Here is a 27,850-nt window from a genome sequence, read left to right as displayed (position 1 = left end):
GTCTCCTGCAGTTTGAACCCAAACTCCTACCAAGCTTGCCAGCAGCAGCAGCTGGACAACAGATGACTCTTCCTCAACGGAAACGAGGGGCAGTTCCCCACCCCCCTCAGGGACTCTTCCTCGAGAAGCAGAATGTTCTGTCTTTCTCCCAAACTGGGACATCAGAGCAGGAGGCCCTGGTTTTCTATGACAGTTAAAGCTGAGTCTTCCCTCCCCTCTTACTGTCCTTCCTCCACCCCACCCACCAAGGCCTCCGTGCACGTGGCCTTGTGTGTTAACAATGTACATATTAAAAAGACATAAAAAAGCAAAGACCCGTTATTACTCTGTCAGCATCATGACCCTCATTCCTTCCTATTAAAAAAAATCTGACCCTAGGATAACAACGGTAAAGCATCCTTTTACAGTTTTAGAGAAAATCTTTGCTCTTTTGCTAAAGGGCTCACAAATTCCAATTTCCTGCCATTGATTATGCTGCTACGCCATTAGTACCTGCGAAACGTTCATCTTAATGTACTTAACTCACAGCGATAGATCAATTTGTCCAAAGTTATGAAACTGTGACAAGCCGTAGCCTTATAATCACTTATTTGTCACTGAGAAAAAATAAGTTTGAAGAGCTCGTGGCAGCCTAACAGAAAGCTATCGTCAAGATAAATGAGGTTTATGATTAATATAAATAACACAACAGCGTTAGAGTACAAAAGAATGAATCATGAGGAATGGAAAAAGCAGTAAAAACTGAAAAGGCAATTATGACTCACACGTTTCTCTCCCCAGCCCTGTACTCACACAGGTTCTGTGTCTTCTATCTTCAAATGCTTAATGGACATTTCCTTTCAAGTGGCTTCGAGCCACTTCAAGCTGAGTATTTCCAGAACTGACATCCATTCCCTTCAAAGGCACCCTCTCACTGTTGTCTTCATGGAGCCCCCAACCCCCCGGGGACCCCCACCCCTTTATCTCCAACTCACCAAGGCTTTGCTGACCTCTAATCATTTGCATTTCAAAGCTCAACCAATCTCTCTCTAACACTGCTCTCACCATATTTTCTCTGTTCAAAATCTCTAACTTCCTTCATTGCCTACCCATACAGGGCTTAACTTTCTCCAACCCCATCCTTCCCCATCCTAACTATCCCCAAATACTCAAATCATGCGGGACTCCTGACTCCTCACAACACTCTCCCCGCTCCGTTTCTGTTCCACTCACTCGGAATGCTGTTCCCCCCAGTCTTGCCGCTTACCCAAATTCTACCCACCCTCCGAGGCCTCGACAGGCATCTGAATGACAGATAGATTGGAGCTGGAGATAGAGATAACATGAACCAACAGATACGAAGGGAAAGGGATAATGGGTCTCCGTCCTAAATCACTAACCAAAAGTAGGATGAGTCCAGTTTTAGGTGTTGAAAGTTACATCATTACAGTCAAACTGGGTCCCATCAGTAAGAGATGCAGAACCAGAACTGCCTGGAGAAGCAGGGGCTCGAGGTGCAGACTGCAGACATCCCTAGATACCCAGACAGACGACCTTATAAGGTCAGCTCACCCAGGGATCAAGTCACAGAAGAGACCAACGGAAGGGTAAGGACTGAGCTTTGGGTCAGGGTGAGATGAGGGAAAGGGGCTATCAAATACGCAGGAGGAAACCCAGAAAATTCCAAAGTCCCGTCAGGACCAACGAGAAAAGACTTTCCGGAAGAAAGTGTGGTTAGCAGGGTCAAGGCTCTACCACAACAAAGCGACAATAGCTACAAAAAAAAAAAGCAAAGAAAAGAAAAGAAAGAAAATGAGGACAGAAAGCGACTTTGGATTGATGTCTTTAAGATTGTTGAGAAGGCGGCTGCCATACAATGAAAGGAGCAGAGGCAGAGTGTAAAGACATCAGGATGAACAAGTGGGGCAGGGCCAGCCCAGCCGAGAAGGTGGGCAGTGAGCATCAGAAAACAAATCGAAAGGTAGCTGCAGGGAGGGCTAAGGGATTTGTTTTTTAAATAAGAAGAATCCGTTTGCCTGAGTTTAAGAAAAATTCACCTTTCACTTGTAGTATTGTTTTTTTTTAATTGAAGTATAGTTGACTTACAATGTTAATTTATACTGTACAGCAAAAATGATTCAGTTATACACATATATACATTCTTCTTTTTTTTTTAATTTATTTTTGGTTGAGTTGGGACTTCATTGCTGCACACGGGCTTTCTCTAGTTGCGGCGAGCAGGGGCTACTCTTGTTGCAGTGCAAGTGCTTCTCATTTTGGTGGCTTCTCTTGTTGTGGAGCATGGGCTCTAGGCACGTGGGCTTCAGTAGTTGTGGCAAGTGTGCTCAGTAGTTGTGGCACGTGCACTCAGTAGTTGTGTCTCATGGACTCTAGAGCACAGGCTCAGTAGTTGTGCACGGGCTTAGTATTTGTGACATGTGGGCTCAGTAGTTGTGGCTCGTGGGCTCTAGAGCACAGGCTCAGTAGTTGTGGCACACAGGCTTAGTTGCTCTGTGGCATGTGGGATCTTCCCGGACTAGGGATTGAACCCGTGTCCCCTGCATTGGCAGGTGGATTCTTAACCACTGTGCCACCTGGGAAGTCCCTATATACATTCTTTTTCATATTCTTTTCTATTATGGTTTATCACAGGATATTGAATACAGTTCCCTGTGCTCTACAGTAGGACCCTGTTGTTTATCCATCCTATATACCATAGTTTGCATCCACTAATCCCAAACTCCCACTGCATCCTTCTCCACCTCCCCCTTGGCAACCACAAGTCTGCTCTCTCTGTGAGTCTGTTTCGTAAATAAGTTCACTTGTGTCATCTTTTAGATCCCACATGTGTCACCTTTAACTTGTAATACTCTTTTAATCTACTCTTTTAATGGGCAAAAGTAAAACCTGAAAGAATCACAGGCTGCTATAAACATTGAAAAATCAGAAGTATTCAATGCACCTATGACAACAGATGTAACTGAACCTGAAAACCATTTTTCTGAAAACTACAGTCATCAAGACTCTTCCTCTGAGCTAGGCCACAATTCAACACAGAGTCACAGAAGAAAAGGAGTCACCAAGAGCACGTCCTGGTTTTTGTGCCCTGACTTGACTTAACTGCTTTCCTCGGTCCCAAAGAGTCAACCGTGAGAGTTGTAGCAGATCTCCCAGTAGATTTTGAGTTTCAGGAGCCGAGTTTCTCACCCGTGCCCTATCACACCCAAAATATCCATTCTCAGCGCACTGGGGAAGAGCTACAAAATTAGAAAAGGAAAAAGGAAGGTTCATGTCTCGACTACACTTATGATACTGAGGGTTGAAAGAAGGAAGATGTTAAGTATTGGAATTTTTAAAAAGACAAGAAGAGGGCTTCCCTGGTGGCGCAGTGGTTGAGAATCTGCCTGCCAATGCAGGGCACACGGGTTCGAGCCCTGGTCTGGGAAGATCCCACATGCCGCGGAGCAACTAGGCCCGTGAGCCACAATTACTGAGCCTGCGCGTCTGGAGCCTGTGCTCCCCAACAAGAGAGGCCGCGACAGTGAAAGGCCCGCGCACCGCGATGAAGAGTGGTCCCCACTTGCCGCAACTAGAGAAAGCCCTCGCACAGAAACGAAGACCCAACACAGCCATAAATAAAATAAATAAATAATTAAAAAAAAAAAAAAAAAAGCAACAAGAGAAGGTCGGAAGTTGGAAGTCATCTTAATAAAAAAAAAAAAAAAAAAAAAAAAAGACAAGAAGACTGGAAGTGAAATGTCTGAGTAACAAAACGGGAGCTTTGAAAAACTGGAAAACAGCAGAGAAAGCACCCCTCTCTCCAGATCCTCTCCTAATTGTACAGAGCAGCCATCCATCTGCAGATAAACTGAGATTTAGTGTGTATCATTTTCAGGTGCTGTGGCACTTAAGATGTCATCGTCAATATATTATGCCGCTATTATTCAGAAAAGGACATTCAGGGTGTAGACATAGAATAGTGACAAAGCGCTGTAAAGCATGGAATGGAAAAGAAATTATTTGAAACTCTACCTCTAACTGTCGCCTACTTGTTAGCTTTGCCTAAACTTAATTATGTACTTTCTGATATCGGAAAAAGAGAAATAGGAGGCTGTGTTGGAGCATTTCAGGGTAACTTCATCTATTAATATATTAATATCAAAAGCTACTTATATGTTCTTAGGGTTCAGAATCCTCAGTTTGAAAAGGCACTAGTAAATCAACTATACTTCAGTTTTTTTTTAATTTTAAAAAAAGAAAAGGTACCAGTTTCATGTAATTTATGAAAACACTTTTTCCAAAGCAGAATGATTTCCTCTTTGAATGCTGATTTCCTTTTGTTTACTTCGATTTTGCTGCCTTCTTAGGAGCAGGGCATCGCAGTGTGGTTAGGGTTCTTTTCCCAAAAAAACAAAGCTGCCTTTAGGAAATTCACTATGGAAGGTTGGAAAAGGCTCATTGGAGCGAATCGAAGAAAAAATACATCATTTTGAAATATTTTATATTTAATGTAAGATCAGAAGCAATTAAAACTGATTCATTGACATTGGTTTCTTGGTTTGCCAAGAAATATCCTCTGTCTTACTTGTGGGTTATGGCTGCAATTAAGTTACTATAACTTAAATCCTCTGTATTTCATGTGTCATTCTATAAAATAAAGAAGGTAAAGAGACTGTCAAAGGGTCTTGGTGTTACAGAATATAAGTCATCTAGAGACTGCATCTGTTATTCGATCCCCCTCTGCCCCCAAATGAGAACCACATTTGACAACAGAGCTCTAAAATAATCAAGGCATTCATCAAGACATTTACTGAGCACCGATAACATCTAGGGTTTTACTGTGCACTGCTTTCAACGTTGGAAATACAAAGACCTCCAATAGTTTTATAAAAGAATCCAGGGTGTGAATAAATAAAAACATGAAATTGATAGTTCAACAGAAGAAAAAGATGAGCACAAAGGGTCTGCGTGCCCTGTATATGACAGAGGAAGCTCTGAGTATGTGTATTTATTTCACGAGCACTGGTACCACCTGCTCTGCCAGGCGCTGTTCCTTACAAACATCACCTCGCTCAGCCCTCACTATCATCTTTACGACGGTAGATGCCATGCCTGCCGCCAACCTTGCATCTTTTTTTTTTATATAAATTTATTTTATTTTTATTTATTTTTGGCTGTGTTGGGTCTTTGTTGCTGCGCGCGGGCTTTCTCGAGTTGTGGCGAGCAGGGGCTACTCTTCGTTGTGGTGCACGGGCTTCTCATTGCGGTGGCTTCTCTTGTTGCGGAGCACGGGCTCTAGGCGCACGGGTTTCAGTAGTTGTGGCACGCAGGCTCAGTAGTTGTGGCTCGCGGGCTTAGTTGCTCCGCAGCATGTGGGATCTTCCCGGACCAGGGCTCGAACCTGTGTCCCCTGCACTGGCAGGCAGATTCTCAGCCACTGTGCCACCAGGGAAACCCCAGCCCCGCATCTTAATGAGAAGGGAACGGAGGCACAGAGGGGGAAGTAGCCTGCCCAGGGTTGCACAGCTGACAAGTGACAGAGCCAGACCTGGCCCCGGGAGGCTTGGCTCCACCGCCTCTAGGCCGGCTCTCTCCTCCAAAGAGGGAGGGTAGAAGACTGATCAGGTTAGAACGCTCAGCGTGACTGTTCACGGAACACGTGGAGGAACGACCAACAACGTCCTCTGTAGAGACAAGAAAACCCAGGGAAGAGGAATGGGGAATGTACTGCCCAAGAGATGGCCAGAATCCAGCCAGGCTGTGCCCAAGACCAAGAGCACACCCAGTGTGAATGAATGCTCTTTTCTCACTACAAGCTCCTGGGAAAATTATCTGAGCCCCCCGGGGCCTCAGCTGTAAAAGAGAGATCAGACCACCTAACGTGTGAAGCCATTACAAGGACAAGGGATCTTATTTGGAAAGTTCCTGGTAAATAGCAAGTAAGTGCTGGCTGGAGCCAATTACAGTCAAGAGAAGCAGGAGGTGCCATGGAAAGGTGGGCAGGGTTGTATTTAAACAGCTAGATCTTTGAAAACGAAGGTGTGCTCATCTACCTTCTGTCTGGTTATTTTCTCGTTATGCTGCCTGAACTCACTGTTTATTTTCTTTCTTTTTTTTTTTTTTAATATCTTTATTGGAGTATAATTGCTTTACACTGGTGTGTTCATTGCTGCTGTATAACAAAGTGAATCAGCTACATGTATACATATATCCCCATATCCCCTCCCCCTTGCGTCTCCCTCCCACCCAACCTATCCCACCCCTCTAGGTTTATTTTCCTAAGGTTTAACGGTAACTAATAATGTTTCCATTATAGAAAGCCAGATCACCAAAGTCAGTCAGCCGTTCAAAGGCCTCCAGGAAGTAGGTTGATAAATGGGGGAAAGGTGGGACAGAGCAGGGGGGAGGAGTTGTGAAACAGGGAAATCGGTGCCCTGCCCAACGGCGCTTAAACTCCCAAATTCAAAAAACACACAGTGCCAACGGGATCCAGCCGTAAATCCAGCCCCAAAGGCGACCAGCTTGCAGCCCCTCGGGAACATCGTTACTATTCCAACAGCAAGGTCTCCTGCCTGGAAGTGAAAATAAAACCATCGGAAAGGGAACTGTCTCTGCTTCCTGCCAGGACATCCTGCCATCCTCCCCTCCTGCCTCCCAACGCAATGCCTGAGTCAACACCTGCCTCTGCTCTGTTCTTCCCTGCCCCCGCGAGGGGCCTTGCTCCATCCCATCCTCCCCTCCTGCCTCCCAACGCAATGCTTGAGTCAACACCTGCCTCTGCTCTGTTCTTCCCTGCCCCCGTGAGGGGCCCTGCTCCATCAGCTCTTTGGCCAGACGCCTCCCTCTCTAATTAGCTCCTTGTCGTCCTCATTTAAATATGTGCAGATTTTTCTCATCTTTAAAAAAAAAAACCACTTCCTTGACCTCAAATCCTTCCTACTACTTTCTCTTCACAGCAGACTTTTTCAAAAACTTCTCTATGCTCCCCACTGACACTTCCTCCCTGCCCATTTCCTCCACGATCCACTGAAATCCATCTCTCATCCTATCACTTTAGTGAAACTGCTCTCCCCAAGTTCACCAGAACCTTCTTCTAACTCACACCTCTGGCTTGGGCTGACCTGACGGCTCTACAGCATCTGAGACCCGCCTGTTCTCGAACCGCCCCTTCCCATGCGTGCCTTGCACCACACTCTGTGGGTTTCCACCTCCTCAATACCAGTTTCATCTCGGGCTTCTCTACTGGTTTCCTTCCCCTGACAGCCCCCGAGGGGTGGTGCCATCAGGGCTCCATCCTCTCACCTCTTCTCTTCTCATTAAGCGTATTCTTGCTGGGTAACCCCATGTCTTCAATTGTCACCTAGATGCCCATGATTCCAAAGTCAACATCTTTAACCAAATCTCTGTCCCGAGTCTAGATCCCTCTACTAAACTGCCTACTGAAATACTTTATAGTTAGCATTTCAAAATTGAAGTCCCTCCACCATCCCTCAGACCTCTGTCTCCCTCTTTGTTCCTAGCTCTGTTAATGGACCCAAGCCAAAAATCTCTTCTGTCCTCTTCTTCCCTTACAAACAACCAAGAACTATGGCCTGCAACTTCTACAACTAAGAAATATAGCCACGTGAATGTGATGAAAAAAATTTTAAATATGTCTTTATTAGAGAACTTTGAGAGCTTGTTCTAATATCACTGCTCAAAGTGCTTAACCCTCACTAGAGCATTAATTTAGAGGTGTGTTCAGAACAGAACCAGACCAAGGAGTTGAAAAGGCCTTAGTGAAAGCTAATGTTCACACTAAAAAATAAGAGCGACAACTAGGCAAAGAACATTCTATTAATTCTCAGAAATCTACAAAATTGAAGAAATTATAGGCAACTTTAACAGAAAAGAAACTGTGTTATTTATAGAAATTCATATGTAAAGTTGATTCATACAAAGAGTTCTATAAAATCAAAAAAAAAAAAAAAAAAAAAAGAACTATATGCTGACATTTTCTACCTCCTTACAATCTCCCAAACCCATCCACTTGGCTTCCTCCCACGAGCAATTCCTTACTTTAGATATCCATGATGTATTGCTAGAATGACGGCCCAGGTCCCTTAACTAGCCTCCATGCCTCCAAGGTTGGCTTTTCAAATCCACTGGAGACTCCGCCTCGCAGTTATGTCACACTGTCCGCCTGGGAAAGTTCATCAGAGGCTTCTCCGCGTCCACAGGGCACAGTCCTCGCAACGCATTAAAGAATATGTCTTTCTATAACCTTTGGAAGTGTGGCAAATTTGGTTTATTATGTATTAGCTGTTTCAGGTGAGTTGGTGATAAAAATTATAGTAATAAGCTCTTTTTAGTAGTAAGAACACATAGAAAGCAATCTTAATTGTATTCAAAATTCAGAACTATTTCATTTCTCTGTGAAATACCACTGTCAATTTTCACCCTCCAACTTTATATACCTAGTACATTGCCTAATAACCTAATTTTCAGGAACAATATTTTTTTTAATCCAATTACAATATTCAAAAGATTACGATTTATAATAAAATGCATTTATCTGAAAATGTTAAAGAAAATCCATGTTAATCCTCACTGTACCTGGAAAGGTACTTGTCTGTGAACACAGCATACTCAGAGGCTTTCACTTTTTGAATGGCAATTATCTAGAGCAAAAATGAGGACCATTTTATTAGAAATATGAGAAGGCACATATTGTAGAGGGAAAACAATGGTACTTGGTCTGGGTCTCAGCTATTACCAATGTAACCTTGGGCAACTTATTTAATGCCTCTTGACCTGATTATTCACCTGAAAAACAGACATAACATCTACCTCTAAGGGATGTTTTAATGATTAAATAAGATATGGCATGTGCCTGGCACATGGATGGCCTTCAGAAGTGTTAACACTGTCCCCACAATTCTCTGAGAACTGCAGTAAAATCAATCTTGCATTAACTCCGTGGCTATGAGAAAATGCAAGGGACAGAAAACCTTCCAACAATATAAACATCTTGCATCTTTGAATTATTATGAGAAGAGTGAACTTTGACAGGCTACACAACTAGATGAGAACACAAGAAGGCTGCCCTAATCTTATGGACAAAAAGTTCTGTAAAGATTGACACCTATGCTTTTTCCCACAAAGTGCTTCCTTATTTATATAAGTTTTGTTATTAACTTTAAAATCATAACGAATTAATCCAACTCACTTGTTGCTCAAGACAGTTGCACAAAGAACCATTCTTTAGCAAACTCACCATAAACCACGTCACTTCTCAGTGCTCGTTAAAGGGGACCGTGCTTCCCAGAGCTTTGTGTAAAACTTTCCTGCCAACACAGGAGCAGGGCTCTAGGGAACCAAATATGAATCAAATTATTTTAAAGGACATTCTAGAAAATTGGATTTTGACTTATTACTGACCTAAGACACAGAGTCCAAGTTTCTTTTCAATGCTATGATAAGGTAAAGTATCAATTTCCTTGATTGATGTGGAACTTGTACCAAAACAGCTCAGGTCAAAAAAGGTCAACTAGAAACAGGAAAGACATCAGTGGGTGTGCACCAGAAAAGCACAATTCAGATAGGAAACTTCACCTACATTTACATGGCAATACACTGTAATTCTGTACAGCTCATTCTGACATAGGGGGAAAAGCATTTCTAAAACAAGATGATTACGTATTGCACATAATCCAAAATGTACAATCAGCAATGCTGAAGTGCTTTAGATGCTCAGAGGGCAGATATGGGAACACCAATTAGGAAATGAGGACTTCGCTCATGCCCGATCTTGCCTACCCCTGGGCCTGCCTCTCCAGGACTTGGGGGAGTCTCTGTTTTACAACACTCCTGATTCCCCTGGTCTATGTAGTCACTGTTGTCTAACCAGTACGTACGCTCCACTACTCAAAGCCTTTATCATCTTGGCCATCCAAAACTGTCCTCCAAAACCCTAGGCAAATTCAAATAATAGAAACAAAATCATTGTTTTCTAGAAGTTTTAATTACAGATAGCATACGTGTTTTAGAGAAATGAAATATATTAAAGAACAAAACTCTATTTTCATGTGTATATATACTCATTGAGATGGGTCCCTCAGAAAAGCAAGAGCCTTTCTTGCTCTAAAGCAACACAGCTGGACTTCCCTGGTGGCGCAGTGGTTAAGAATCCGCCTGCCAATGCAGGGGACACGGGTTCGAGCCCTGGGCCAGGAAGACCCCACAGGCTGCGGAGCAACTAAGCCCATGCGCCACAACTACTGAGCCTGTGCTCTAGAGCCCGTGAGCCACAACTACTGAGCCCACGTGCCACAACTACTGAAGCCCATGCGCCTAGAACCAAGAGAAGCCACCGCAGTGAGAAGCCCGCGCAGCACAATGAAGAGTAGCCCCCGCTCACCGCAACTACCGAAAGCCCGCTCACAGCAACAGAGACCCAACACCGCCAAAAATAAATACAATTAAATCTTAAAATAAATAAATAAATAAAGCAACATAACTCGGAAGATAATTTTGCATCTAAAATTATTATAGAGGTATACAGTTGTTTTATTATCTTCGCTTTTATATAACACAGTACTAGATATTTTTAATGAATTTGCTATTAAGCCTTTAACAGGAATAAAAGTTCAATAAAAATGTGTTTCTCTGGGAAAATGGGAAAGCTTTATAAATGAGCACTTCATAGCCCATTTTCAATAAGGCATTGTGATGGAGATACACGTAAGGACGTAAGGACTAGTAACACTGTGCCAAGGTGGACATTCAATTCATAATGGCAGCCCTACTGAAAACATAAGGCTATAAAAATGTAAATTAAAGCACGAAAAATATAGTCACTATAGAAAATAGTTATTGAGCACTTACTATATTTAGCTACCCTGAAACTAAAAAGCCTGGTAAATTTTCAAAATAATTCCAGAAGAGTTATCTTGTCAAAAAGCCACTTTTTCAGATAGGCATCTAACTGGTTTAACTGGATGTTCCTTCTCTCAGGAGACACAGCTGACTTCCCCTCAACAGCCTTTCTTCCAGGCAAACAGAAACCCAACTGCATTTATACAGCAGCAGGTCAAGTGCTAGTGGGAAGGCTGGACCCCTCCTCAGCCCCATGGGGTGAATCTTGACTAAGCCAAGACCATTCCAGCCTCGTCTTTTCCCTTGAAATGACTGTTTCAGGAACCTGTGTGCACAGAAGTTCTGGCCAAAGACACGTGAGGGAATTCCGCTTGAGGGTGGAGGTAAGGAAGACTTCTGGGAAAACGTTTGCTAGTTCCTAAAAAGAGATTCAAAAACTGGTAAGAGCGTGGATTACTACAGCCACTTTGGTGAACTACTTGACAGAGTCTGCTAGAACTGAACTCTGACCATCCTGTAACCCAGGATATACTCCTAAAGTATATGTTCACCAAAAGGCTAGAATATTCAGAGAAACTCCATTCTAACAGATCAGATCTGAATGCAATCCAAACATCTATCAACATCTGAAAAAATATACTACAGAAAATTCACATAATGAAATACCATACATGAGAACAAGTAAACAAAAAGTACACACTGCAATGCACATGAATCTCTAAACATAATGGTGAATAAAAAAGAGCTGGACACAAAATAACCCACACTGTATGACTCAATTTATGTAAAATCCCAAAACAGGTAAAACTTATCTATGGTGTCAGAAGTCAAGATCATGGGTAACCCTGGAGGGGCCATGAAGGGAGAGTGGTTACTTTGTTTATTAATCTGAATGCTGGTTTCATAGGTTTGTTCACTTTGTGAAAATGCAACAAATTGTACACTTGTGATTTGGTTACTTTTCTGTCTATATGTTACTTAGCTATAAAATTTTTACTTTAATTAATAGAGATGGTATGAAAAACACAACTGATAAGAGAAGAAAATTGATAAATTAGGCTTCATCCAAATCAAAAACTTTGGGACATCAAGCAACACCATTAAGAAAGTGAAAAGACAACCCACAGAATGAGAAAAAATATTTGCAAACCGTATGTCTGATAAAGTACTTGTATCAAGAATAGATAAGGAGCTCATACAATTCAATAATAAGACAACCCAATTTTTCAAATGAGCAAAGCATTTGAATAGAAAGATATATGAAACATCAGTAAGCACATAAAAAGATGTGCAACATGATTAACATTAGGGAAATGCACATCAAAACCACAATGAGCTACCACTTCAAACTCACTAGAATCGCTACAGTCAAACAGGCAAACAATAACAAGTGTTGGCCCGGATGTGGAAAACTGGAACCCTTACACACTGCTGGTAAGATTGTAAAATGGTACAGCCACATTGGAAAACCAACTAGCAATTCCCAAAATGTTAAATAAACAAAGGGTTACCATATGACCCAGCAATTCCTCACCTAGGTATACATACCCAAGAGAAATGAAAACATATGTCCACACAAAAACTTGTATACAAATGTTCATAGCCACATTATTCATAATAGTGAAAAAGTAGAAACAAACCAAATATCCATAACAGATAAACAAAATGTGGTATATCCATGCAATGGAATACTCTCCAGCAATAAAAAGTAATGATACAGGTTACAACATGGATGAAGGAACCTTAAAAACTATGCCCAGGGAAAGAAGGCAGTCAGAACAGACCCCATATTACATGATTCCATTTATATGAAATGTCCAAAGTAGGAAAATCTATAGAAATAGAAAGCAGGTTAGTCATTGCCTAGGGGAGAGAGGATGGAGAGTGAGTATTTCTTTGGGGGGACCAAAGTGTCCTAAAATTAGAATATGGTGATGGTTGCAAAACGCTGTAAATATACTAAAGCCATTGCCTTTTATAATTTATAAAATTCACCCACTTTAAATGAGTGAATTTTATAAATTATAACTCAATTACATGCCAGAGAATAAAATTTCTCCTCTTAACAACCTTTAACCATTAATTTGTGAGGATTTGATGCTTACAGATGATACAGCCATTTGGCAACTGTGAGTGAAAATAATCAAAGGGAAAAAGCCAAAATGCTAAAATGGCTTAGCAGAAAAACAGAAAGAACCTGGTCTTTGGAAACATGGCTGAGCAGCTGGAACTGTCCTGGAACCCTGGACCTGCCCTTTGGGACTCCTTGTAATGTGGCAGGAAAACTTCCTCTTATTATTTCTTAGCTGCGTCTTCCATTACTCGCCTGAAACTAAGGCACTCCTATGAAAGAAATGTAGGTTGCTGAGCACTCCATTCATTACTTACATCAAATATTTTACACGCATGCATAGCCTAAATAATTTCATAAATATAAGAAAATTTTCATTACAATCCAAATGTGGGCTTCTGACAAAATCTAATCGTTTTTGAAAATAAAGTTATATCTAAGAGTGGACAAAAGCAGATTGAGCTTTTTGCTCTGATACACAGCTTTTCACAGAAATATTTTAAGGGGCATTTTCTCTATAGCATCACTTTATAATACCCTGAAAAATAAACACATGAAGAATGTAAACCAATTTTCAATGAGCATAAAATATATCATCAGCTAAGGTGATTTCAGAAGTATAAATCTAATCCTAAATCTCTTATACTGACATTAATATTTCTTAATAACAGGCAGTAGATTTTATTAGTTTATTATTAAGGTGATTAGTATAGTAAGTTTCAAGAATGGATTAATTAAGGATGTGGATAAGGACAACATATACTATTATTATAGCTATACAATCAGAATATGTCAACTAAGGGCGTAAAATAGCCACTCCCTAGGATCAGGAATATAATTTCCCCTTGGTGAAGTCTTGCCTGATTAGGCTTACTTGGGAACATAACATATTCCTGTGATATTGACCAATAAGTGATGGTGAGAAGACACCAAATTAAAATTGCGAGTGGTATCCCATGACACTGGGTGAAGAAAAGATACTGTGTGGTCTTATATTAACTCATTTACCTAGGGCCAGATTTAAATGGATACATAAGTAAATACCATCAGCTGCTGTAATAAATCCTGGTCTGTGACTTCCCTTCTGAGTTACAGAGCTGCATTTCCAGCTTCTTCCTAGGCGTTTCCACTTGAATGAATGGCAACTGTCAAATCCAAAACATAGCAAAGTATACACCACAATTTGCTACCAATACTGCCCCTTTCTGGAGTTCCTAAGAGCTCCACCATTCTTCCAGTTACTGAGGCTCACAACTTAGCGGAATCACAGACCCCTGTGACCCTGACTCTCCAAACAAAGCTCTGAATGTTCTCTCCCCACATCCTTTCTAACACACGCCCTTCTTTTTCTTGTCAGGGCCATCGTCCCAGTTGACACCACTGGAACGTCATGCCTGGATTTTAAAATGATTTCCTAAAGGGCATCACCTCTTCTGATCAAGGCAATTGATTACATTTCCCCAGAAGGGAAGTATTAGAAGGGAAGTGATTTTTTGCATATTTTGTCATGGGTGTATTCCCAGTACCTAAACCTGCCTGGAACATACATAGTAGGTGCTCAATAAATAGTTGGTGAATGAATGAAGAATTCACAGCTGTGAAGTGTAGAACAGTGCTCCCCACTGCTTTTAGTGATAAACCACATATACGTGATACATCCAACAAAGAAAACTTCTCCATGGAAACCTGTCATTCAGGAGCCTCTGCTCTTCGTCCTCAACCTGCCATTCTAAAGTTACCTCCAGCTAATTAATTTCCAGATCCCCTAAATTCCAGCTAAAATAGATTATATTTATATGTTTACAAATACATGGCGTATGTGTATAAATAACCACATATATGTGTTAAATTACTGTGACATGCTATGGAGAAAAACAAATTAGAGGAGAATGTGGACCCCAAGCAGGCTAAGGTTAGCTTCACTGATTATGTGACATTTGAATAGAGACCCAAAGGTGCTGAAGGAGCAGCCATGTGGCTATTGAGGGGGAGAACATTCTAGACACAGAGATGGCAAGGCCAAAGTCCCTCAGCGAGGACTTTCTGTCTTACTTACATCCCCAGCACCTGGTATTATGCCTCGAACTTTCCGATCTCTGCTTTCACCCACTTGTTTATATTTAAGGCCCCCTACATGCCAGGAACTGAAATTCTATTAGAAGTCAAACCAAACTTCCAAACATGAAAATTCCTACAATTTATCTTTCAGCTGAATTATATACAAATCTCAAGCAATCTCCAATTCAGCATGACTAAGCTGACCTTGACATCTTCCCCCCAATTCCCTCTCCCTCTGGGCATCCCCAAGTCATTTAACAATAGCCCATGCCCCCAAGCCTCCCAGTCAAAATCTCCATTCATTTTTGACAAGCATAATACAATGTACTAGCTCACTGAATATTATTCCCCCAAAAAATTATAGTAGCTGGTCAGCCCACTTTCGCACCTACTATCTTTCCCAAGCCCCCAAAAAAGAAGGTCAGAGAGAGAAAGGCAGAATCACCTCCATTCTCTCCAATCTTTGTCCCCACCGGACTCACTATTTATTCAATAAGGGATGCCACCTACATAGTTCTGACATTAGACTCAAACAACTAAGGATAATTCTTCCTACAAAGAGGGCTCAAATTTAACTAGAATCAAGAAGCAAAAAGTCTAGTTCTCCAGAGGCTTTTCACTCACCCGGATCAGTAACGCCAATAAGACAAATTCTAATCATCTAAAGTAAAATTCCACGAACTTCAAAATAAAGTCTCCATTAAAATTGAGACAGATGTAAATGTAAATATCCAAGTAATCTGAAGCATCTTCAGTTGCTGCTTTCACTGTCAATATCTTTTTTTATTTCTGCCACTTTCTTTAATTTTTAAAATACAGAAACTTATGAGAGCCATCAGGTACACCGACAGGTCATGGACCTCTATGTTGAAAAAAAAACACCGTGTGAACGGTGTCACAGAGGAAGAGAGAGACTCTGGAACAAGCAACTGACCACAGCCACGTGTAGCAATTCCAAGGAGCACAGACAGCAAGAAAAAGCTCCTCGAAAAACACCAAAATGGAGGGGTTCTGCTGGGTGTTGCCCAGGAAACCCAGGCAGAAATATGTATTACCCTGCAAAGATCAATAAATTCAGACCATTAGACCAAAGAGAGGGAATGGAAATTGCAAAGCTGAAAATGTTTTCCCTTGAGAACACAAATCAACTCCAATTAACAACAAGTAAAAACTAAAATCTAGTCATCTTTACTTTAACTCACTCTTCCGCTGTGTGGAGAAATATTAGCTCTAATTAAGACTCAAATTATATAAGGCTTAGTATAGCTTCAAACATTTTCCTCTTCACCTACAATGAAGGGCATCTTTTCAATTTTTCAAAGAACTGTGACCCCAACTATTATTATTCTTTACCTAATTTGAAAGTGTGCTAGGATGAAAAGCACCGTAGGTAGTAATAGGATAAAATGGCACCTGTTAAAATAGTATCATTTATTAATCCAAATTAATTAGCTTCTCACCAGCATGGTCCCTCACTGTCTGACTCCCTCTTTTTGCTATTAATTGTGCCATCGCTATTTCAATTACTCCCGTTCCACTTCTCAGCATCACATTGGCCTTTTCTAATCACTCATCAAGCCCTATCCCCATGTCCTCTCCTACATCTTTACATCCACCTCTTCTCTTTCCATCCATGTCATTCTTATCCAGCAAACTCCTACACAGCCATCAAAGCCCAGCTCCAATATCCACCCCTTCCCACAGTTTTTCTCTGAGCCCAGGAGAAATCCATTATTCCATGATGTATGTCCTCCTTTATATTTCATCCCTTAAAGCTATTTTCAGATATAACAGCCATTTTTAATAGGGAATGGGAACTTCTTCTAGACCTAGATTATTTCTTATTTACTGCCCTATATCAGCACCAACCACAGCAGCAAACACATAGGAGTTGCTTCCTACAGATGTTGTGAATTGTTTTCCATTGTCATGTAACCTTTCGATTGTTATCATTTCATACGTTTCTATCTTAATTCTGCCTCTTCCAACCAGACAACAGAATCATTAAAAACAAATGCTGTCTAGGAAAACATGGCAGAACACTCTGACATAAGTTACAGCAATATCTTTTTTGATCCACCTCCTAGAGTAATGAAAATAAAAACAAAAATAGGGCTTCCCTGGTGGCACAGCAGTTAAGAATCCACCTGCCAATGCAGGGGACACGGGTTCGAGCCCTGGTCCAGGAAGATCCCACATGCCGTGGAGCAACTAAGCCCGTGCGCCACAACTACTGAGCCTGCGCTCTAGAGCCTGCGTACCATTAACTGCTGAAGCCCGCACGCCTAGAGCCCATGCTCCGCAACAAGAGAAGCCACCGCAATGAGAAGTCCACGCACCGCAACAAAGACCCAACGCAACCATAAATAAATAAATGTATTTAAAAAAATAAAATAAAATAGACAAATGGGACCTAATTAAACTTGAAAGCTTCTTCACAGCAAAGGAAACCATAAACAAAACAAAAAGACAACTCACAGAATGGGAGAAAATATTTGCAAACAAAGCAACCAACAAGGGATTAATCTCCGAAATATACAAACAGCTCATGTAGCTCTGTGTCAAAAAAACAAACAACCCAATCAAAAAATGGGCAGAAGACTAAATAGACATTTCTCCAAAGAAGACATACAAATGGCCAAAAAGCACATGAAAAAATGCTTAACATCACTAATTAACAGAAATGCAAATCAAAACTGCAATGAGGTTATCATCTCACCCCGGTCAGAATGGCCAGCAACAAAAAAGGAACGAAAGTGGATCATTTGTAGAGATGTGGATGGACCTCGAGTCTGTCATACAGAGTGAAGTAAGTCAGAAAGAGAAAAACAAATATCGCATATTAACGCATGTATGTGGAATCTAGAAAAATGGTATGGATGAACCTATTTGCAGGGCAGGAATAGAGACACAGGGAACAGATGTGTGGACACGGGGGTGGGGTGGGATGAACTGGGAGATTAGGATTGACGTACATGCACTGCCATGTGTAAAACAGATAGCTAGTGGGAACCTGCTGTATAGCACAGGGAGCTCAGTTCAGTGCTCTGTGATGACCTAGATGGGTGGGATCCGGGGGGGGCGGCGGGGGGGGAGGCCCAAGAGTGAGGGGATATATGTGTACATAAAGCTGATTCACTTTGTTGCACAGAAGAAACTAACACACTGTAAAGCAACTATACCCCAATTTTTTTTAAAAAGTCTACAAACAGTAAATGCTGGAGAGAGTGTGGAGAAAAGGGAACCCTCTTACACTGTTGGTGGGAATGTAAATTGGTACAACCACTATGGAGAACAGTACGGAGGTTCCTTAAAAAACTAAAACTACAGTTACCACATGATCCAGCAATCTCACACCAGGACATATATCTGGAGAAAACCATAATCCAAAAGGATACCTGCACCCCAATGTTCACTGCAGCACTATTTACAACAGCCAAGACATGGAAGCAACCTAAATGTTCACTGATGGAGGAATGGATAAAGATGACGTGGTACATATATACAATGGAATATTACTAGGTCATAAGAAAGAATGAAATAATGCCATTTGCAGCAACATGGATGGACCTAGAGATGATCATACTAAGTGAAGTCAGACAAAGACAAATATCATATGATATCACTCATATGTGGAATCTAATTTTTTAAAAAGATACAAATCAACTTATTTACAAAGCAGAAACAGACTTACAGATATTGAAAACAAACTTATGGTTATCAAAGGGGAAGCCTGGGCGGGAGGGATAAATCTGGAGCTTGGGATGAACACACACACACTACTATATATAAGGTATGTAACCAACCTGGACCTACTGTATAGCACAGGGAACTCTACTCAGTATTCTGTGATAACCTATATGAGAAAAGAATCTAGAAAAGAATGACTACATGTATTGATATATGTATAACTGAATCACTTTGTTGTACACCTGAAACTAACACAACATTGTAAATCAACTATACTCCAGTAAAATTAAAATATAAAACAACAACAAAAACAAAAACAAATGCTGTCTTCTTACCTTTTATATTTCTCACAGAGTTTGGCCATAAATACAGACACTTAACCAATGTTTGCTAACTGAATGGTATATATCACTCCACCATCTTGCCTTCCTAACAGACTCAAAACTTGGTAATGTCTTTCTTCTCACTTGCTCAAGAGCTACCAAGTAGCCCACTGAGCTCAGCTGAGGAAAAGGTAGCAGGCATCACTACAGCCTTTATCCCTCTATGACCCAAGCCACTGACCAAACATAGTCGAGCTCTAGATCAGTTAGAAAACAGCAAGATTGGGAACACAGTTAAAGCATGTCAGGGCTGATAAGCTAATTAGGAACAATGCCCACTGATAAAAATCTGTAATATTTGTTCTCCATCACAAGGTGAATAAGTGATATTTGTGTTTAAAAATTATTGTAAAATATTTCCAGAGCCGTACAACCCAAATTCGGAACAGGATTAATGATTTCAGCCCTGGACCTGGATCACAAGTTTTGAAAAGAGAAACATCCATAAACTGCCCTCAGTTATATCTTGGGTTTAAACAACAGCTGAGATGGTGAACTGGGCAAAAACCCACCCAAGAGGATCAGAAAGAAAAAAATATAAAATCATACACATGCTTCAAAATCCTGGCTCACTCCAAGCCCCAGCTCCTTCTAGAAAGTGGAAAACTGTGCGACTATGTTAGGTACAATGGAGCTGCAGGCAGAAAGGGATGTGGTCCCAGGTGGTTAAAAGGGACAAACCTGCAGTAAAAGGAAACAGGACTTCCTTCACTGATGCCCAGACGCGGTTGGTCTCGTGCTAGTGTCCAGTGCCATAGAACTTTAAAGGGCGCTTGGGAGAATTCTGAAGAGTTAGTCTTATTAACAGGAAATACCTCTTCTCTGTTCCTTGTTCCCATAAAGAGGGATTTTCCCTAAAGAAAGCTAGCCTTCCTCTCCACTCCTTCAACCAACTCCACCCTCCTCTTTATTCCTCTTTTGAAATTTGAGCTAGGCTTAGAGAGCAGGCTAATAAACCCAACCTGGAACCTCTCACTGCCCCCCACCTCCTCACCTCCCTTCCTTCCCTCCTATCTCGCCTCCCTCCACCCACTGCCTATAACTGAGCAGGTTGACTCCCTCATACTAAGCTATGTCTCCAGTGTCCTTCATCCATAATAAAGGTGATGCTTTGTTCTCCATTATCTGATGACTCTAATGATGTCTACTTCCTATTTGCTCAGAGCTCAGGCTGGAGAGAAGCAATCTCTTTATGGGATCTCCCTGGAGAACTCACCAATTTATAGACCCACCAAGGAATATTCATGGGAACTACATTAACTCTGAAGCCAAATAAATTGGTTTCCACTGAATAAACTCTCTCATCCAGAGCGCTAAGTGATTCACTGAGCCAGGTTTAGAGAATGCACTTGCCCTAGGGTGCCCAAGTGAAAACATTAATTCAGGGGTCCCCAACCCCCAGGCCACGGACCGGTACTGGTCCATGGCCTGTTAGGAACCGGACTGCACAGCAGGAGGTGAGCACCGGGCAAGCGAGCGAAGCTTCATCTGTATTTACAGCCGCTCCCCATCGCTCGCGTTAGCGCCTGAGCTCTGCCTCCTGTCAGCGTTGTGGTGAGTTGTATAATTATTTCATTAAATGGTACAATGTAATAATCATAGAAATAAAGTACACAATAAGTGTAATGCCCTTGAATCATCCTGAAACCATCCCCCCGCCCCGCCGCTGTCATCCGTGGAAAAATTGTCTTCCACGAAACCTGTCCCTGGTGCCAAAAAGGTTGGGGACCACTGCATGAATTGATAAAAAAAGAAAGTCCATCTTTCATTTATCAGGTCTTATCATTACAAATGTCTTTCTTTTATACTTAATGTTTGTAATGTTTATTGTCAACAGTTTAAAATCTGGATTTCTTTGTTTCTACTCATTTCAAGGCTTCTTAAAAAAACCAAAACAACTGTACTGTCCCATGTTACAACATTTGCATCCAACACTAATTATGCCCTTAAAATGCTTTTAGGAAACACTTTAATACCAGATTTTGTAATTAATAACACTATTTTCCACCACTATATTCAGTGAATGGTGCTTCCAATGGTATACCATTAATTTTTACAGCCTCTCCCTAAGTTTCACAAGGGTGGGAACATTGGTATTATCCTTATGCACCGAAGGAACTGAGGTTAAACAACCACACAGAAGTCCAACAGCAAACACCATGGTGAACAGGAGTCAGAGCGTAGCCCTCCCTGACTGATAATCTGTGTCACCAGAGCAGGCTGCCTCCTAGGGGACCATGGCACCAAAAAGTCCAGCTTCCCATAGGCTTCATGCTACTTTGCTCTAGGATTCTATAGTGAGTTTTTGTTGTGTGTAGCCTTAAGAAGCTGAAAGGAAAAATGTATTCAAGCACAGCAAAGCAGTGGCCAGGGCAAAATTATCTTACTAATAACTTCACTGTGCCATTTTAACCTATCATTCTTAAATCCAAAAAGAAAAAGAAAAAAGAAAAACAACCAGAAAAACGTATGCAGTTTTTATACTGGTTAAGATCTTATGAAGTTAAAAATCTCTTAACATCCTTCTATTCAATTAGAAGTTTAATCACACTGTTACTCAAATATTTTACACAGGAAATATTTACTTGATTTTCACTACAAAATAAGCTGATAATATAAATTCTACCGCATGTGCACGCATAGCAATCATAAAGAGATGTGTCAGGAAAAATGACCAGGAAATGACATACTGACTAGACCTGTAGAAGATAATGTATTCAGGGGAGTAGGGGTTTAAAAAAAAAAAACAAAAAACTTTCTTCTCCATTCATAGTCTCTGTATTTCTTACCTGTATGAACAAAAAAAGCTTCTGGTTTCCCCCTCACGATATTTGCACTAGATTTTTATCATCACAACCACAATGACGTCCCCCATCTCTTCCTAATAACAGGAAGTACATACTGAAGGGTTTACTCTTTGCCAGCCTCTGAGCTAGTTTCAAGCCTCTTTTATAGACAGGAACATCGAGCCTGGAAGAGGTTTACTAGCTTGCCCAAGGTCGCAGAGCTTGGATTTCAATCCTGGTTTTCTGACTTCCAAGCCCAAACTCTTTCCAGCTACACCATCCTGACTCCCTCCCACAAGGTTCCACTGTTAATCAAGGCAGCAGTACTGGTGCCAGGTTCTCTGGCTGCTTCCCAGAACCTAGACCTTTCCCGACTCTTCCTCACCATCAACACTCTCCTATCCTGTCTCTCACCAATCCTAATGTTGTTAGGTTATCCTAGTTACTCTAGCTTACAACTACCTATAACAGGGTTGTACCTAGCACAGTGCCTTTTGCAAACTAGTTGACAAATATTTCATTTAGCTGACAATCATTTACATCTCAGATAACATATTGGCTTTCTAATAAATGTCTTCAGAAGTCTTCCTCTAGATATATCCAGAGAAAACCATAATTCAAAAGGATACATGCACCCCAATGTTCACTGCAGCACGATTTATAATAGCCAGGACATGGAAGCAACTTAAATGTCCATCAATAGATGAATGGATAAAGAAGATGTGGTACATATATACAATGGAATATTACTTAGCCATAAAAAAGAAGGAAAGAATGCCATTTGCAGCAACATGGATGGACCTAGATATTGGCATACTAAGTGAAGTAAGTCAGACAAAGACAAATATCATATGCTATCGCTTATATGTGGAATCTAAAAAAAATGGTACAAATGAACCTATTTACAAAGCAGAGTCACAAATGCAGAAAACAAATTTATGGTTACCAAGGGGGAAGAGGAGGGGAGGGGGATAAACTGAGAGATTGGGATTGACATAGACACACTACTATATATAAAATAGATAACTAATAAGAACCTACCATATAGCACAGGGAACTCTACTCAACACTCTGTAATGACCTATATGGGAGAAGAATCTAAAAGAGTGGATATATGTATATGTATAGCTGATTCATTTTGCTGTACAGCAGAAACTAACATAACATTGTAAAGCAACTGTACTCCAATAAAAACTAATTTTAAAAAAATCTTCCTCTAATTAGCTTTAAATAGCTGGAATTTGTATACTATATAGACAGGATAGAGGGGATGAGGCCCTTTACATGGCACAGAAATACTCAATTAAATCTTCTAAACACTCATCGATTTAGAGAAAAGGGGGGAGGAGACAAATTATGAACACTGCACTTGGACACCCCCAGTGTAACAAAAATGCCATGAGTTGTCTATTGCCCTCAACTCTATATGCCTATCACTCAGCCCAAGGCCTGAACAGCTGGTTCCCAAGAAATACCTGTTGATTGAATGAATGAATGGATGGATAAACAGACGGATGGACAAATGGAAGAATGGATGGAGATGAGTTAAAGATGACCACTTGGTTATGAACTACATATCTAAACCAGAGTCTATTTTTATTGGAAGGCCTATTAAGAGAAGATGTATTTTACTGGAGGATTTCGATCTGTAAGAACCCAATTTAAAATATTTTCTACATGCAGCAAGTCTATAACCACCTATAAATTCATTATATATTGTGACGGTCCAGCCACCGCAGGGGGTCTTCCAGGTCCCAAAGGAGAGGGGTAAGGGACTGAAGAGCACCCGAGTATGGGGTCAGAAGGACCAAGACAACTGATGGTTGCAAGGCGCTTTATTTAGAATCTACTGAATCTTATATAGACAGAAGAGGAACTCATTATTAGACAATGAACCCATAGAATTGCTTATCGTCTCCGTTCAGTCACCACCATGGACGTCAACAAGTTTACAACGACCATCCTTGAACATTATCTTCCCTTAACCAGGCTCACACACAGCCCCCAGCCATAGGTAACAACCCGGACTCTCAGTTCCCTGAGGTCTCCTGGCTTGAGATAGCTTTGCTAATCTCTTTTACATTCCTCAGGCCTGGGACAAAGAGTGCATTCCAAGTCAAGGGAAAGGGCTTTGCTTTCTGTGAGAGACATACTGTCTCCTCCAGGAGTTACCTCCGGCTAAGACTGCATGCCTCCACAATATATCATATTCGTTTATAGGAACTAATTTTTCATTTTGCACAAATTTACCTTACATAGTAAAGTCAGCTACCATATTAATGTTTCTTTCAGTTAGTTTGCCAAAAAATCTCTCATACATCCTCAAACAATGACAATGAATAATCTACTACAAGAAATCCTTACAAATATAAAACTGAAGGTAGCTCAAAGTGACTACTTAAAGGTCAAGTTGGTCTTATACAATTCTATTTCTAAGAGGAAACAGCAGACTGCCATATCATGTGGTACCACTAAAAGAACATTTCTGTGCGTTCAACACTATCACTTATTTTCTACTCGGTAAACTGTGAGGTTTCTGCTCCAAATACATTTTAATAAATGAAAAATAAATAAATATGCTGAATCAAAGCAGGAGCCATGATTTTTATGGAATAAAAAGGCAAGTGTTCATTAGAATTCAGGAAACGTAAAATTTGTTTTCATTTTTCTTTACCCAGATGGGAGAGGGAGTTCCCACAATTAGGACCACTGAAGGGGCCACAGAGCACAGGGATCTAATTCCTTCATCTGCCTCTCCGTGAGGCTCAATCTGCTAGTGCTGTGGACAATTCCAGGACACCCAAACGATAATAGTCATTATAGCTGGAGCCCTTCTTCTGGTCAAAATGGTAACACTTCCCAGAGAAGCTGAACATTCAAATGTGAAACTGTTTCCTTTAGTGTCAGTCTTAACTCCTCTTTTTCCCATTAAAGCAATCTCAGTCCAAAGTCTTAACTACCGTGGCAAATAAAATCTCAAACTAGAGCTGCTTTTCCTAGTAAGAATGGGCTTTGGAAGGTGGAAAAAGCATTCCTCAGAGCAGAAGTCAGTTCACAGGTCTCATGTGTCCTCTGTCATTTCCTGAACCGGTCACTTCCCCCCCAGACCTTGCGGAGCATCTCGGCAGAGTGGGTTGGGAGGTGGGAGGCAGGGGGGAGGGCAGAACTCGATGGTCCGTTAAATCCACCCCAATTCTCAGGGGGCAGCAAGGTTCTACCTTCCAGACCACATACCCCTGTACCTTCACAAAGCCCATCTGAGCTTTGTCTTCATAGCCTGTAAGACCCAGGCACAAGGCCACAGCTTCACTAGAGCCCTTCCGAGCAAGGTTAAAACACGCTCACTTCTAAATGGGGCTGCATGCAGACATAAGAGCCCTCCCAGGGGCGGCGGAGAGGGGGACGAAGACTGGGGTGTTGTCTCCTTCCATCTAAACCACCAGAGACAAGACCAGTAGTAAAGGATAATTCTTAAATGGAATATTTATTTAAACAAAAGACAACTCTTCTTCATCCAGGCCATACATGATGGTTTCCTATAAGATGCTCTGTGACTCTTAACTTTTTGGAGCCCCAGATTTCTCCGAGGTTAAACAGGAGTTTGGAAAGTTAGTTCGATACAACTTTTCTAGGTGATCTCTAAAGTTCTTTTTGCAAACAAATTATTTATATGCCTTATATGTCTAACCCTCATGTTTTTGTTTCTGGGGGTTTTTCTGGCCGTGCCCCGCGGCATGCAGGATCCTAGTTCCCTGGCCAGGGACCAAACCCACGCCCCCTGCAGTGAAAGCGTGGAGTCCTAACCACTGGACCGCCAGGGAAGCCCCCTCATCATAGTTTAACTCACTGAAGTCACCCTACTACATTTCCTTGGAAAGGCAATGGAAGTCTCTGTTTTGGAAGAGGTTCACAAACTCGAAGCTCAACTTGGGATGCCTGTGGAAACCAAATAACTTGAAAAGATCATCAATTCACTATTAACCGGGCAAACTCTTCCTGGTATCTCCTCGGAGTAGTAAAACAAATAAATAAAAATAAATATCTTTCTGTCAAATGAATATGCAAATCACTTGGAGGGGCAGCAGCCCAAAAGCCAGGGCTTCTTCACTAAAAGAACACTTAAATAGCAGACACTACTATCTGCCTGAAAAGAAAAGAAGAAATGCAGGACATCTGGAGACCCAGGACATTGGCGGGGTAAGGTATAATATTCAGGATTGGCACTTTATTATGAGATACATTCTTCTGTTTTGCTGGCCTATTTTGCAACCAAGATCTGGACTCTTCACAATTAAAGACTCCTGCTCTGCACAGTGCAACTCTATCTAATGCACTCAGCTTTCCATAAACAGCTGGCATGTGGCTCAATTATCACCGAGCCCTTCAGAGTACACAGAGCAAGACCTGCTCTTTAAATACAATGTAAATAAAGATAAGAGTCTGCCCTACAATATGCTGTGCTCTGTCTTGATAATTCACTCTCAAATTGTAAACTTTTAGGCCCAAAGGGCAAGAAAGTCAAACCTGCCACACACGGTCTCCAGCTGGTCTGTGGGCAGAATCAGTGCCCATCCTAATAAAACTATCATCCATCTGGAGTGAAACGAGACAAATAGAAATAATGTAGGGACTTTGTTAAAAGCTCAATCTATTCAATGCATAGGCCTAGGGACTTCCCTGGTGGCACAGTGGTTAAGAATCCGCCTGCCAATGCAGGGGACACGGGTGCGAGCCCTGGATGGGGAAGATCCCACATGCCACGGAGCAACTAAGCCTGTGTGCCACAACTACTGAGCCCACGTGCCACAACTACTGAAGCCCATGAGCCTAGAACCCGTGCTCCGCAACAAGAGAAGCCACCACAATGAGAAGCCCGTGCACAGCAACGAAGAGTAGCCCCCACTCGCCACAACTAGAGAAAGCCCGCGCGCAGCAACGAAGACCCAACACAGCCAAAACTAAATAAATTAATTAAAAATAAATAAATTTTTTAAAAATGTATAGGCCTGTGTTTATTCTGAGACCATATCCTTCCTACATTTAGCTATTAAATTAGAGATCTTCTCTTTACAAACTGATGGGGACAGCAGAGAGTTATAACGTTACTTGAAAAAAATAAAACTTGGCCACTCTGTTGGTCTCCCCATCCCCCAATTTTTTTTAAAATTTTGCTGCTCCAGCATAAAATCTAAATGCCTGGGATGTACTTCCCCATAGCAGTATGAAAGTAGCGATTCACGTGCAAAGATTAATCATAATTTACCAGGAGTTATACAGTTAGGCTACCTTGAAGTAGCAAAGAACATGACGGTCTCCACATACAAAATGACAAAAACACAATACATAACCTGAAAGTTGAATTTGAACCTAAATACCTGGAAGTTCCTCCATTAATTAGATTTGTAACAAAACTAACATGAATAGAATAAATAATTCTAGTGATATGGTGGATGCAGAAAGGATACTGCTATTAGCGAAATCACAAAATTCATACAGCATTAAAGTTGTACTTCAAGAGCTAAGACATCTAATGCCGTCCAAAGAAAACATGCAGCTACCACAACCGCCAGAAGGACAAACATACAGGAATTAATTGGATTCCATCCTTGTTTTAAATCAACAACCTTCTACTCACGTTTGCTGTCTTGATTAAATATCTCGATGCAAAATACCCACGCATTAAGAACTCCAGCTGGTAGACATCACCCAGACATTTGTAAGAATATAGTTAACACATGCAAACCCATTATGTTTTCAGGTAACAGGAAGAAAAATGCAGCACAATTCTCTTTTCTCTTGTTAAGGTGCTGTCATTTAAGCAGAAACCTGGAGTATTCATAATAGAATTCGGTTACAAGATGAAAGCATGGCGAAAAATGTCAGGTAGCTGTGGAAGCATGTGTGTTTCTGAAAACTACAAAGCTCAAGAAGGAAAAGCAGAAAGGACATGCTTTATCTATTTTGCTGAGTACAAAAGCTGCAGTTTAAATTGTTAGGGACTTCCCTGGTGGTCCAGTGGTAAAAAA

General features: G+C 41.3%; 1 protein-coding gene and 1 pseudogene across 2 annotated transcripts in view; one reads left to right on the top strand and one right to left on the bottom strand.

Annotated features, from left to right (window-relative positions):
- Window positions 1-27,850, bottom strand: part of CA8 (carbonic anhydrase 8) — a 230,125-nt gene that overhangs the window by 44,634 nt on the left and 157,641 nt on the right. The window lies entirely within an intron of this gene.
- On the top strand, window positions 1,455-27,417 carry LOC118883765 (annotated as a pseudogene).

This window comes from Balaenoptera musculus, chromosome 17, assembly GCF_009873245.2.
Source record: "Balaenoptera musculus isolate JJ_BM4_2016_0621 chromosome 17, mBalMus1.pri.v3, whole genome shotgun sequence".
NCBI classification, from domain to species: Eukaryota; Metazoa; Chordata; class Mammalia; order Artiodactyla; family Balaenopteridae; genus Balaenoptera; species Balaenoptera musculus.
The sequence above is the reverse complement of the archived record's forward strand: the minus strand, read 5'-3'. Positions and strand labels throughout refer to the sequence as shown.